General features: G+C 45.1%; 1 protein-coding gene across 4 annotated transcripts in view; it reads left to right on the top strand.

Annotated features, from left to right (window-relative positions):
* NEDD9 (neural precursor cell expressed, developmentally down-regulated 9) overlaps window positions 1–12,616 on the top strand; it is a 290,772-nt gene that overhangs the window by 128,453 nt on the left and 149,703 nt on the right. The window contains exon 6 of one of the 4 annotated variants that reach the window (XM_029243110.1): window positions 1,130–1,346. The exons of the other annotated variants lie outside the window; for them this stretch is intronic. The gene's annotated coding sequence lies outside the window, so the exon portion shown is untranslated. The remainder of the gene's footprint in view (window positions 1–1,129; window positions 1,347–12,616) is intronic. 4 annotated transcript variants of the gene reach the window in all.

Here is a 12,616-nt window from a genome sequence, read left to right as displayed (position 1 = left end):
CTCTTGTAACCATTCCTGTGTTTATACCCTCTCTATTTTACAAGCCCTCAGGTCCAATATGCCATGTGCATACAGGTTGAATCTTCTGTCTGGCTTCTATATACTTTTGTGGTATGTGCTGTGGTCCTATTTTGTCTTGCTGAGGTCTGCGTATTAGTCAGAACTCTTTAGGTTGCCGGTAAAAGAAACCTAACTGCTAATGGCTTAAGAAAATAAAAGGATGGAGCGTATTGGCTCATGTAACAGAAAAGAGCTTTGGGCACAGCTGGATACAGGGGCTCAGTCTCATCAGGACTGAGTCTCTCTCTCCATCCCTGAACTCACTCAAGCTGACTCTTCCAACAGTAACAAGATGCCCCCAGCAGCTCCGGGAGCACACTGTTCTCTCAGCCACCCATCTGACTGCATCTCATTCCCGATATAGTTTGTACAAAAGTCCCTAGATTGACTCTCTTTGGGCTGTCGTGTGCCCTGTGCCCATTCCTAAGCCAATTCTGTGGCCAGGACAATGGAGAGTTCTGACTGGCCGGCGGTGGGCACATGCCTGTCCCCATCAGATCTGATCATGCCTTCAACAGCGTGTACCCCAGTTTCCTCCTCCGTCCCCACCCCTGAGCTCTAAGTACTATTTTTCCCTGAAACATGAGGCTGTGTGAGTCCAAGGCCATTACCATCCATTCTAACTTTTAAGACCTACACACATTTGGCTGAAGCTCGTAGCAGCCCCAGAACCAAGAGAGCTCCATTAGAATCATGATGAGCCTTTGCTGGGCTCCCAAATATGGAGCTCCTGAAAGCGGGATGCTGGTGACTCACACCCCTTCAGCCCCATCTGGCCCCATGTTTTCCTGCTGGGTCTGTGACATGAGACTCGATCTTTTCTTCAGCACGTCCCACAGAAAAGGAATAAATAGCCTTAGAGCTCAGTTTCTTCCTTCCTTTCTTCCTGTAATTCATATACAGGCCAACTCAGTTTTTCAAACCATGGCATCTCACGCTGGCCTGCAAGTTCTAACAAGCTGCTTGCTTTATTCTTTCAGTCTTCAGTTAAGCCAGGAGTAAAGTTGTACCTTGTGTCTAATTTTTAGTCTGTAAACCTCATCTTTTTTTTTTTTTTTGCGGTACGCAGGCCCACTGCATCGGCAGGCGGACTCTCAACAACTGCGCCACCAGGGAACCCCTGTAAACCTCATCTCTTCATACGCTGGAGTCTTAGATCAAATCAGCACGAAAATGCCAGCTACCCAGAGACATCTGAACCATGACCTATTATTCTTCCCACCCTGACATTCACTAAGACCCTTCCAGCTCTTACAGAAAGTTGCTGTCTCTTATCCATCAGTAAGGTAGTGTTTTGAGTCTTCTTAAGCAGTTTTCCCCCTTCCTCATCAGCCTAACCTTACTCCATTTGATCTATTTTATGTTATACATAATTGCATAATACAGTCATGTGAACTCAAACTAGTAATGGAGCCAGTGTGTTAGTCTCCTAGGGCTGCATAACAAAAGTACCACAAACTGATTGCCTCGAAATTACAAAAACGTATTCTCTCACAGTTCTGGAGACCAGAAGTCTGAAATCAAGGTGTTGGTGAGGCCGTGAGCTCTCTGAAGCGTCTAGGGGAGGAGGCTTGCTTGTCTCTTCCAGCGTCTGGCAGCCCCAGGTGTTCCTTGCCTTGTGGTGACAAAACTCCAATCTCCCTCCATCTTCACACTGCTGTCTCCTCGCTGTGTGCCTCTAGCTCCACGTGGCTTCTCTTATCTTCTTATCAGGACAACAGTCATATTGGATTAGAGCCCACCCTGATGACCTCATCTTAACTTGATTAAATCTGCAGACCCTATTTCCAAATAAGGTCACATTCACAGGTACTGGGCCTTAGGAATAGAAGGTACCTTTTTTGGGGAGAGAGTGAGTGACACAATTCAACCTATAACAGGCAAGAGAGAACAAGAGAGAAACAAGGGACAGAAAAAATGACTCTTCCATCTTGGGCAATCCAAAAAGGAGAACCTCATCTCAGAGGCCGTTTGCCTAGAAAGCGCTTGAGACCCCTGCCAGGAGCATCTCAAGATGGAGGGAAAGGGCCTAGCGATGGATGTGACAGCTAAAAGGGGAAGGATGCCCTGGAGGGCGAGGAGGCAGTGATATACCCATGCTCCAAGAGCCCACTGTGTGTTTGACACATTTTTATCACATTGGATCCCCAAATAACTCTACCAAATAATTGCTATTATCCTCACTTAATAGATGGGAAAACTGAAATTCTAAGTCAGTAGATCCAGGGCTGTGAGTAGAAGTACCAGATCATCATCATTAGTACTATTGTTGTTTTCATTATTAATAGCCATCCATACTCCCATGTCTACTATGTACCAAGGACATTACCTAAGTTAGCTAAGCTCTTCACAGCTCTAAAGAATAGATATTGTCAGCATTACACAGATGAGGAAATTGAAGCTCAGGCAGGTTAAGTCACTTGCCTGCAGTCACACAGTTAATAACCAGCTGAGCCAAGATTCAAACTCAGATCTTTCTGACTCTGAAGACTCTTCTTACCATTGTGCCACGTTGCCTGGGGGAAGGGGGACGTTAAGACTCTCAAATTAGCATTGACCTAGGTTCAGAGAATGAAGCTGCAGGAAGAAGCTGAGTGGTTATACTTGAGGCATAAGGAAACAAAGCAACATAAAAAGAGCATGTTCCTGGGGAACAGGCGAGAGTGAAGAGGAAGTGGTCGGTGGCAGAATTAGTTACTCCACGAAACAAATGCCAGACGTTGATTGTTATAAAGCACAGCAAACTGGGCTCAGTGCCATGTAAACATCTGTGCTGCCCACCCAGAGAGGATTCATCTGCTCCACCTGTGCCTGGATGGCTGTGGTGTAGACCTGCAGTCCCCAGCCTTTCTGGCACCAGGGACCAGTTTCGAGGAATACAGTTTTTCCTCAGATGGGGCCACTGGGGGGATGATTCAGGCGGTAATGCAAGCAATGGGGTTGACGGGCAGATGTAGCTTCGCTCGCTCGCCCACCGCTCACCCCCTGCTGTGCGGCCTGGCTTCTAACAGGCCACAGGCTGATACCGGTCTGTGGTCTGGGGGTTGGGGACCCGTGGTGTAGACAACTCACTTCTCTAGAGGAGAGATAAGAGGAGGAAAGCTGGGGTTTTCAAGCCCCATACTTCTGGGGAGAAACCCTCCTGTGTCCTATGAGAAGTAGCAGAAGGGACTGGGCTGGTTAACGCTGCGGCAGAGAAAAGCCCTGACTACTCGCCTCATCTCCCTCCGCCCCTGACCTTGAACTGGCAGCTCCCCAGACGTGCGAGAGCTCAGCAACATCCCCCGACCCTGGTCCTCCCTCACTCCTTCACTTCGCCCTCTCGGTCTCCCTTGCTCTCTTCCCATCTCTTTTCCTTTCTGGCCTCTGTGCCCTGCACAGGCTGTAAACTCCACTTAGAATGTCTTTCCATCCACCCCTTTGATCATCTTCGGGCTCACTCCTCTCCTTCCTTCAAGACTCCACCTCTCCCCCAAAACCTTCTCTCTTTTTTTTTAATTAATTAATTTATTTTATTTATTTATTTTTGTCTGCGTTGGGTCTTCATTGCTGCACGTGGGCTTTCTCTAGTTGCGGTTAGCGAGGGCTACTCTTCATTGCGGTGCGCGGGCTTCTCATCGCAGTGGCTTCTCTTGTTGCGGAGCACAGGCTCTAGGTGCGCGGGCTTCAGTAGTTGTGGCACGTGGGCTCAGTAGTTGTGGCTCACGGGCTCTAGAGCGCAGGCTCAGTAGTTGTGGCGCACGGGCTTAATTGCTCCGCGGCATGTGGGATCTTCCTGGACCAGGGCTTGAACCCATGTCCCCTGCATTGGCAGGCAGATTCTTAACCACCGCACCACCAGGGAAGCCCCCCACAAAACCTTTTCTGATTCTCCCAAGCCTGGCTGACATCTCATCCCCTCCACGAGCCGCCGAGGGTACAACTACACTCTGTTTATCCGAGCATCCCAACTGCTTGTCTCCTTGCCTGCCACCCTCCCTCGGGGTTAGAAATGGGTCGTGTTCAGCATCTTGGTCATATCCCCTCCAGCCCTCACTATAGCATCTGGCACAGAGTAGGTGCTCAATAAGCACGTTCACTTGCTGGTGACATTGAGGGCGGCCAGGCCTGCCAACATCCGAGTTCCCATCTACTCTGAGAGTCTGTGAGTCTCTATTTCTGCTCCCACAGTTTGTCACAGAGGACAGGAAGTTGCCAAAGCCAGATGATAAGACGTCTGTTTGGGGTTGCCCAGGTCTGCTTGGTCTTTGCAATTTGTAATCAGGGTATTTAAAAGAGAAACTGAACCAAGAGAAAAAACGTGGTTTTGATGAGGCAAGAGTTGAAAAATAACTGGTTGTGTATTAGTGACGGTGGCGTCTAAACCAGCTGTGGCCCTGTCCAAATTATATGAGGCTCTGTGGGGGTCGGCTTTGCGTATGAGCCAAAAGGACAATCGTTAAAACTATGATCTGAGTGTTTCAAAGCCCCTTCTGTCTCAAGGCATTGCCTCTAGAGGTCAGCCTGAAACCTGAAATCCTCACCTTAAATGATTTCTCCTTAGGTCTGGATAGATAGGAAGAGATTGGACAGAAATGAAAATATGCTACCCAAAGGGTATAACCCTTGAAGCCACTTTTGGCCATTAAGGGCCAAATGTAAATTAGTTTATTTTTTACTAGATCAAACTGTATTGCCCAGGCTAGCTCCTGAAAAACTGTGAACTGTGAACTTCTCAGTTCAGAAGGTTGGATAAGACTCTGTACACCATCCGTCATCTCCTTTGAACCTAAAGATACTCTGAGCCAGATAGATTGGGCATTTTTATCACAGACTTACAAGGAAAGAAACTGAGTCTCGGAGTGAAGTGACTTGCCCAAAGTTGCAGCTGATAAAGTGGAAAAGAAGTGGCCGGGCACCCCAGTCTTCATGCCCCGGTGACCCCCTTCACGTGCACCTCCTGGCTCTGCTCCTTTGGCGGAGAGGTGGGCTGAGGGCTGGGCAAAGCAGGCTGGCTACGCTGTGGCCACAGCAGCCCCTTTGCCCAGATGGAGACCCGTGAAGGGCAAAGGAGAAGGGGCTGGGGGGTGGAAAGGCGGAGGTGAGAAGGGGCGACCGGGAAGACTGGCTGACCTTTCACAACTCAGCTTCAGGGCAGCCCTGACTCAGTAGCTCTGGGCCGGAGCTGGCTGTTTGGGCTCCCACAGACAGAAGAGGTTTTCACACCCTCTCTCGGGGGGCCCTGAGCACAGACTCAGGGCTGCAGCAGTTACTGGTTGAGTGATCAAAGCAAGTCAGGGAGCCTTGAAAAGCTGAGCGGGTGGCTGCTCCGTCAGCAGCCAGCCTGGATCCTCTCTGCAATGCCTGTGCTCCCCAGCCCTAGCCTCTTCCCCAGCAAGAGTCCACGCGGCCTCAGACAGAAGCTCTGGAGAGAAGTCAAAGACAGGGCCACGCCCTCCCTGCCTGCGAGTTCTGGTGTGTGCCTCATAATAAGATTTATTCTACCCAGCAAACAGAGGGGACTTTGAACTCACCTGGGGGCCTCTGAGCCTTCTCATGACCACATAACAAGAGTGACCTGCAGATATTTGCCTCCTCAATAAAGAGCATTGCTCTTCGGGGTGAATCTTTAACACCTAACACTGGTCTCTTGTCTTTTAAGGACTGTCCTCATCATTGTAGGAAATGGTAGGGCTGGGAGAGACTGCTGAATCAGTACCTAGTGCAGAAAAATGCCTTCTACGCAACATAAAAGATACAAATACTATATCAACGGGCATGTTTACTCGTTCAGTGAGCACTTACTGAGTACTTCTGTGTGCCAGACGCTGTCCTCGGTGCAGGAGAGGATAGACGAAGTCCCTGTGCTCGTGGAGCTTATATTCCAAAGGTGGGGACACAAATAAGCCAAGTAAATAACTAGAGACACTAGACTGTGCTAGAGAGAGCTAAGTGCCCCCAAGAAGCAAAAGTGGGCGATGTGGCGTAGGGGACCCTTCAGGTAGAGCGGTCTCAGAAGCTGGGACCCTGGAGGTCAGGGGTCAGAGCCTTCGGCAAAGAGAGCAGGGCAGAGGTCGTATTTAAGGAGCAGCAAGAGGCCTGTGGGCTGGAGGGCCTGAGCTGGAGAAAGCAGCACGAGGTGAGCTTGGGAGTTGTTTGCACCCCCTTCTGTCACACTGGGTCAGCCTTTTGATCTCAGCCTAAAATACCTTTCACTAATGCTGTTATGCGGACTTCTATATATTGGTATTTACAACCAATGCATGATGTTGTATACTTTCAACTCGGAGATGAGTCCTCTACAGGTGTTTATGGGGTTGAAAAGAAGATCACCCGTCCTCCAGAAAGTCTCTTTGGAAACTTGGGGTAGGGGACAGGGGACTAAGGGCAGATTCAGTCTTGGGCAATCTGAGGTTCCCCTGGAAATGAAGCCATGACAGCAGGGGAGGAGGCAGGCTCCTGCTGCACATACTGAGCTAAAGTGTGGCACACACACACACACTCACACACACACGCTCACACACACTCACACTCGCACACACACTCTCACACTCACATGCTCTCGCACACACACTCTCACACTCACACACACACACACTCACACCTGCTACTTTGGTGTTCACTTTTCCATCTCTTCCACTGCTGTCCAGCACACCAAGATAACCAAGATAACATCATAAGTAACTTGAAGCCCCCAGATTCCTTCACACTGCCCCAAACTGTTGAAATAAGTCATAAATGTCATGGTGTCTTGTTACTAAAGACAAGTTTCCTCGACTTGGTTCAAAGCACCAATCAGCACATCTTCTCCATCTCCCATCCTCCACTCCCAGCACCTCCCTGTTACATGTTAGATATTCCCTTGGGAGGACTTCTTGTCCCTCTTTCTTCTCTCAGAACCTTTAAGTTTATTTCCTTCTCACTCCCATCCCCTCTCCATCCTGCCTCACCCTGGTCCCTCTTTCCAGTCACCTTATTCCAGACAAGAAGATCTTTTACACAACATCTTTCTTTTTTGATATCTTCTCTACTTTTACAGGAATGCTCCCAGATTCCTTTTCTTGCCATTGGAAGGGCTGACTCCTGGCATTTATAACTCTAACACTCAGAAGGTCATGGAGTGGGAAGTATGAGTTCTCCCCTCCTCTCCCCAATCCTTGAGCCTCAGTCTCCAGTTTCTTTAAATACTACCTCTCTAATGGGGTTTGGGGACAGGAGTCGGGGAAAGGAGAGGGATGAAAAAGAAGAGAAGAAAGTTGTTGTTGTTTAATGATAAGGATCAATAAAGGCGTCTAGTTTCTGAACTTCGGAGCTGGAGAGGCTGATAGTCATGAGGGAGGGCGGGGAGCGGTCAAGCTGGCTGACAACCAGGGACGATACCCAGCAGAATGTGGTCCCTGGAATGTGTGCTATGTAATCTAAGCGCAGTAGACGTCAAAGTGAGGTTGCCGTCTGCCTTGGAGGAGGCGGCAATGAGGGCACGTACTTCAGAGCCATCCAGATGGCTCTGCAGGTACAAATCTTATTTTATCAACTATGACCTGGAATCAACATGCCCTTACCTGAAACTTGGAATCCAGTTTGCTCCTTTCATTGGAAGGGTGTGACACTTAGGACAGGAGCACAAATGATGCTGTTGGCTATTTTGCACACACGCCCCTTCTAAACATTCTCTTACTTTGAATGACTTCCCTCTCTTCAAGGTAAATATCTTCAATAGGGTGGACCTTCCCATAGGATGGACTAGGTGGATTTTTCTCAATTGTCTGGAATTTGATGCTAAATGAGGGGCCTAACTCTTAGGAGTTGAGGCCACACGTATTCTAATATTATGTCCATCACAAGTGCTTATCAGTACTTTTTGTAACCAGAGATGTGCCGGGCCTAGGTGTCACAATGTCTATACCTCTAAGAGAGTTTATTCTTTTTTTTTTTTTTTTTCCTGGCTGCACCACGAGCATGCAGGATCTTAGTTCCCTGACCAGGGATCAAACCCATACCCCCTGCAGTGGAAGCACAGAGTCCTAACCACTGGACCACCAGGGAATTCCCAAGAGAGTTTATTCTTACTAGTTTTCTAAAAGAACCAAAAAGGGGCCTCCAGCTGCTATTTATCTTCTGTCTCAGGAAGATAAATAGCAGCCTGCCCACCTCTATCTCTTGCCAACTACAAGCCCACTTCCCTCCCCCTTATTATCCTAACTCCCAAGTTACACCTCTATTTTCTAGTGGGTGAAGTACAAAAAAAAAAAAAAAGCTGAGGTAATATTTATTGTAAACATCCATAGTTCACCTGAGAGCCTGGGTAAAGTATCTCATGTGACGTGCCAACGGTTTGTTTATGTATTTAGTCCATGTTACTTTTTTACTCAGGTTTCTTGCCTTTTAACTTTGAGTTAGACTAAAATACAGTGTCTCGAGTTTCATGATATTTCAGTGTATCTTTATTTTAGCCTCTCTACCCAATCTTACATTTGATAACAGTAAAGGATTCAGTAATTCATTCACTCATTTATTCATCCATTCATTCATTCATTCAACATTTATTAAGTATAATGTGCCAACTACTGTTCTTGGCACTGTTCACAGAAATGAAAGAAATGGGCAAAAGTCCTTGCCCACATGGAAGTTACATTCTAGAAGGGAAGATAAATAAAATATACAGTGTGTTAGACAGTGATATGTACTAGGGAGAAAACTGAAAATAAGTAGTATCGGGGTGCAGCTTTAAAAAGGAGGGAAAGCCTCCCTGAGACAGTAGCTTAAAAAAACTTTAACCCACCTTATTAATTTATCTGCTGTAAAATTCACACATTTTAGTGTACAGATTGATGACTTTTGACCAACATATACACCCACTACCCTAATCAAGCTATAGAAAATGCCCATCTCCCCAGAAAGTTTCGCCTCACTCTTTTATAGTCGTTCTCCTAGCCCCACCCCAAGATACCACGGATTTTATTTATATCACGATAGATTAGTTTTTCCTGTTTTACAATGTCATATAAATGGAACATATAGCACAAAGTCTTTTGTACACATACAAAAGACTTCTTTTTGTCAGCTTAGTCCATGTTATTGCATTTATCAATAGTTACTGCTCTTTATTACTGAGCATTAATTCATTGGATGAATATACCACAATTTGTGTATTTGATTATTTATCATTTCTCCTCCTTTTCATCCTTTCTGTAATTTCCATCTGGTATTATTTCCCTTTGGACTGGAGGACATCCTTTGGCATGGTCTGCTGGTGATGAATTTTCTCAGATTTTGTTTATCTAAGAACGTCTTTATTTCACCTTCAATTTTGAAGAATATTTTTGTTTCATATAGAACTCTGGGTGGACAGGATTTTTCATGCAGTACTCGAAAAATGTCGTTTCATTGTCTTCTAGCCTCTATTGTTTCTGATGAAAAATTAGCAATCATTTTTAACTTTGTTCCCCTGTATATAATTTATCTTTTTTCTCTGGCTGCTTTCAAAATTTTGTCTTTATGTTCAGTGTTCAGTTGTTTGACTATTATGTTCCTATGTAGGATTTTCTTTATCTTTATTCTTGAGCTTGGATTTGTAAGTCATTCTTGAGCTTGGATTTGTAAGTCATTTTTTTAAAAATCCGGAACTTCTTGGCAACTCTTACTTCAGATATTTTTTTCTGTCCCCACTCTCTTCTCTTTCTGGGACACCAATCACACATGTGTTAAACTGTTTGATACTGTTCTACGGGTCCCTGACCCTCTGTTCATTTTTCCTTAATATTTTTTCTCTCTTTGATAATTTCTACTGATGTGTTTCCAGCTTCACTGAGTCTTCTACCATCTTCACTCCAAGCCCCTCCAGTGAATGACTCACTTCAGGTATTGCACAATTCTAGAATTTCCATGTAATTCTTTTTATGGTATCCATTTCTCTACTGAGATCCTTACCTAGTCACTCATTAGGACCTTTTTAAAAAAATAATAAGTATACTTCTAATTTTAATTCTTTAAATATATACTGTAAAATACATATGTCTTAAAGTCTGAGTTCAACATTTGGTCCATCTTAGAATCAGGTTTTTTTTTTTACTTCTTTTATTGTCTACTGTGAATTACACAATCCTGATTTTTGCTTATTTGTGTTTTTGGACATCTAGTGATTTCTGACTGACTGCTGGACATTGTGAATTGTGCACCATAGAACTCGAGATCAGCACTGTTCAATAGGACTTCCTGCATTGAGGAAAATACTCTATGTCTGCACCATGCAATGTGGTAACAGCTATTAAACCCTTGAACATGACTGAGGAACTGAATTTTAAATTTCATTAAATTTTTGTTAATTTAAATACTCACATATTTACCCCCAGAACTGCTCAACCTTTATTACATTTGTTTCAGTCTCAACCCCGTAACAGCTGATATGTGGTAAGGCTTGGATGGTTCTGCCTGGCACGTGCACAGTCCAGCCCTCAGCCATGGGCTCATGAGGGACCGCCCCACACATCTACATAGACTTTTAAGGCTTTCTTTCTGCACAGATCCCAGCCATTTCATTTGCCTTGAACCCTGATCCCTGCCTTTTCAGCTCCACAGGACTACTGTGCTCTGCGCAAATTCAGATCTCCAGGCACAGAGCTGGACAGCAGTGGGGGTCCCCTCAAGCTCCCCTCTCCCAAGCACTGAAGTCTTGTGCTGGTTATTTTCCATTGCCTGAAAAGTATCTTACCATGCTTATCTTGTCCAGTTTCCTATATTTACAGGGGATGAGCTAGTTTGGGACCTATTACTCCATCACAGTCATCAGCCCAAGGAGTTTCCTTTTAAGTAACAATTCGAAGAAGATGAGGAATATTTGGGGGAAGAGAATTTCAGAGAGGAAACTTCAGTGGAAAGGGCTGTGAGGCAGTAGCGTGCCTGACTTGTTAGTAGAACAGCATAGAAGCCACACGGCTGGAGAATGTGAGCAAAGGAGAGAGAGTAGGAAATGAGGTCAGAGAGGTTGTGGGCAGGGGCGGAGTGGTGGTGGAAACAGCTATTGTGTAGCTTCATAGGCCATTATAGGGACTCTGGCTTTTACTCTAGTGAAATGGAAAGGCATTGGAAAGTTTGGGGCCCAAGAACTGATTTGAGTTATAACTGGATCACACTGTCTGTCGAGAAGAGACCTCTAGGACAAAAACAAGGAGCTGAATTAGAAGGCCATGAAATAACTGGTTGACAGAACTTTCAAATTAATTAAACCTCTATATTATACAAATTTGATGGCTAGATTTTTATCAATTTTGTAGATTTTATGGCTCGCTAAGAGACAGGCATCTTAGTGTCTAAGAATACATCATCTAAAGTCAAAAAGTAGCTGTGTGATTTTAGGCAAGGGGCTTAAAATGTCTCTCTTTATTTCTATAAAATGGAGATAATAATAATAATATCACATAAAGGATATTATGACAATTAAATGAGATAATTTGTGTAAAATTATTTAAATGATGCCTTATGTGTATACAGTGAGTGCTCTATAAATGTCCACTATTGCTCTCTGATAGTCTGAATGTGTGATGGTCATCTCTTCACCAATGGATACTGACTGATCTCTGTCTGAGGGGCACAGACAGCCAGCTTTTATCCTCCAGGCATGTGGGCAGCTTAGGAAAGGAAGCCAGCAGGGAAACAATATCTTAAGCAACACTGAAAGAAGCAAGAGCTAAGTTTGCTCTTAGATAAGGAGGGAAAGATATTCATTAAGACAGGACAGGTTTTGGAAGACTCCTGGGGTGTAGTCAGACACTGAAGGATGAATGAGATACAGATACTTTTTGAAAAAGAAGGAAATTTATATCCTGCACATGGGCTGCTTGGCCTGTTCAAAAATCACAGACCCACTAGGGATGATGTTCTGTGCAAATATGGCTTGTGAAGATCATCTGAATTTGTGGCCACGGCTAATGTTTAAACAGCTTCTTAGATTCAAGGTGAAAATTAATGAGTTGCACGTAGCCATTAGTTCCTTAAGCTCACATCAGAATCAACCATATGAAGTAGCATGTAGTTATTTATATTACAGCTGAATGGCTTTATTAGCTTATTTTGGGAAATTAGATAACGAATGCAAGTACAATCTTGTTGAACCAGAAGCATTTACCGATTGTGTCTGTGAAAATGTAAGAAAGATTCAAGAAATGCAAGCAGAGAGAAGTCAGGTGAGTCCTGAAATCCCAGTGCAGTAGCATTTGGGAAGTGAATGATGGCCCCATGAGCCACAGGAAGGTAATGGATACATTACTCAAAGGTTTTGATTAATGCATGTGGTCTCACATTTCATCTGGCCCAACATGTAACTAATTGGTCATTTCTAGCAGAGCCCATGGGAGAAGAAAAACTTGTTGAAACAAGATCTAGTGAGCCAAGATGGGCTAGTAGCACACCAGACATAAGCTGCTGTGCTTTGGAGATACCTGCATAAAACATGAGGAAAGCCAGCTTTCATGGGGTTTAAAGCTTATCGAACAACCTCTGGTGACAAAGAAAGTATCCATCTCTTTAACGGCATAAGAACCGTGGCAGGCTCAGCCCTGTCCAGACTGCAAAGAGAACT

This window comes from Monodon monoceros, unplaced genomic scaffold (assembly GCF_005190385.1).
Source record: "Monodon monoceros isolate NGI ecotype Baffin Bay Population unplaced genomic scaffold, NGI_Narwhal_1 Super_Scaffold_3, whole genome shotgun sequence".
Taxonomy (NCBI): domain Eukaryota; kingdom Metazoa; phylum Chordata; class Mammalia; order Artiodactyla; family Monodontidae; genus Monodon; species Monodon monoceros.
This window is presented reverse-complemented; position numbering and strand designations above follow the sequence as displayed.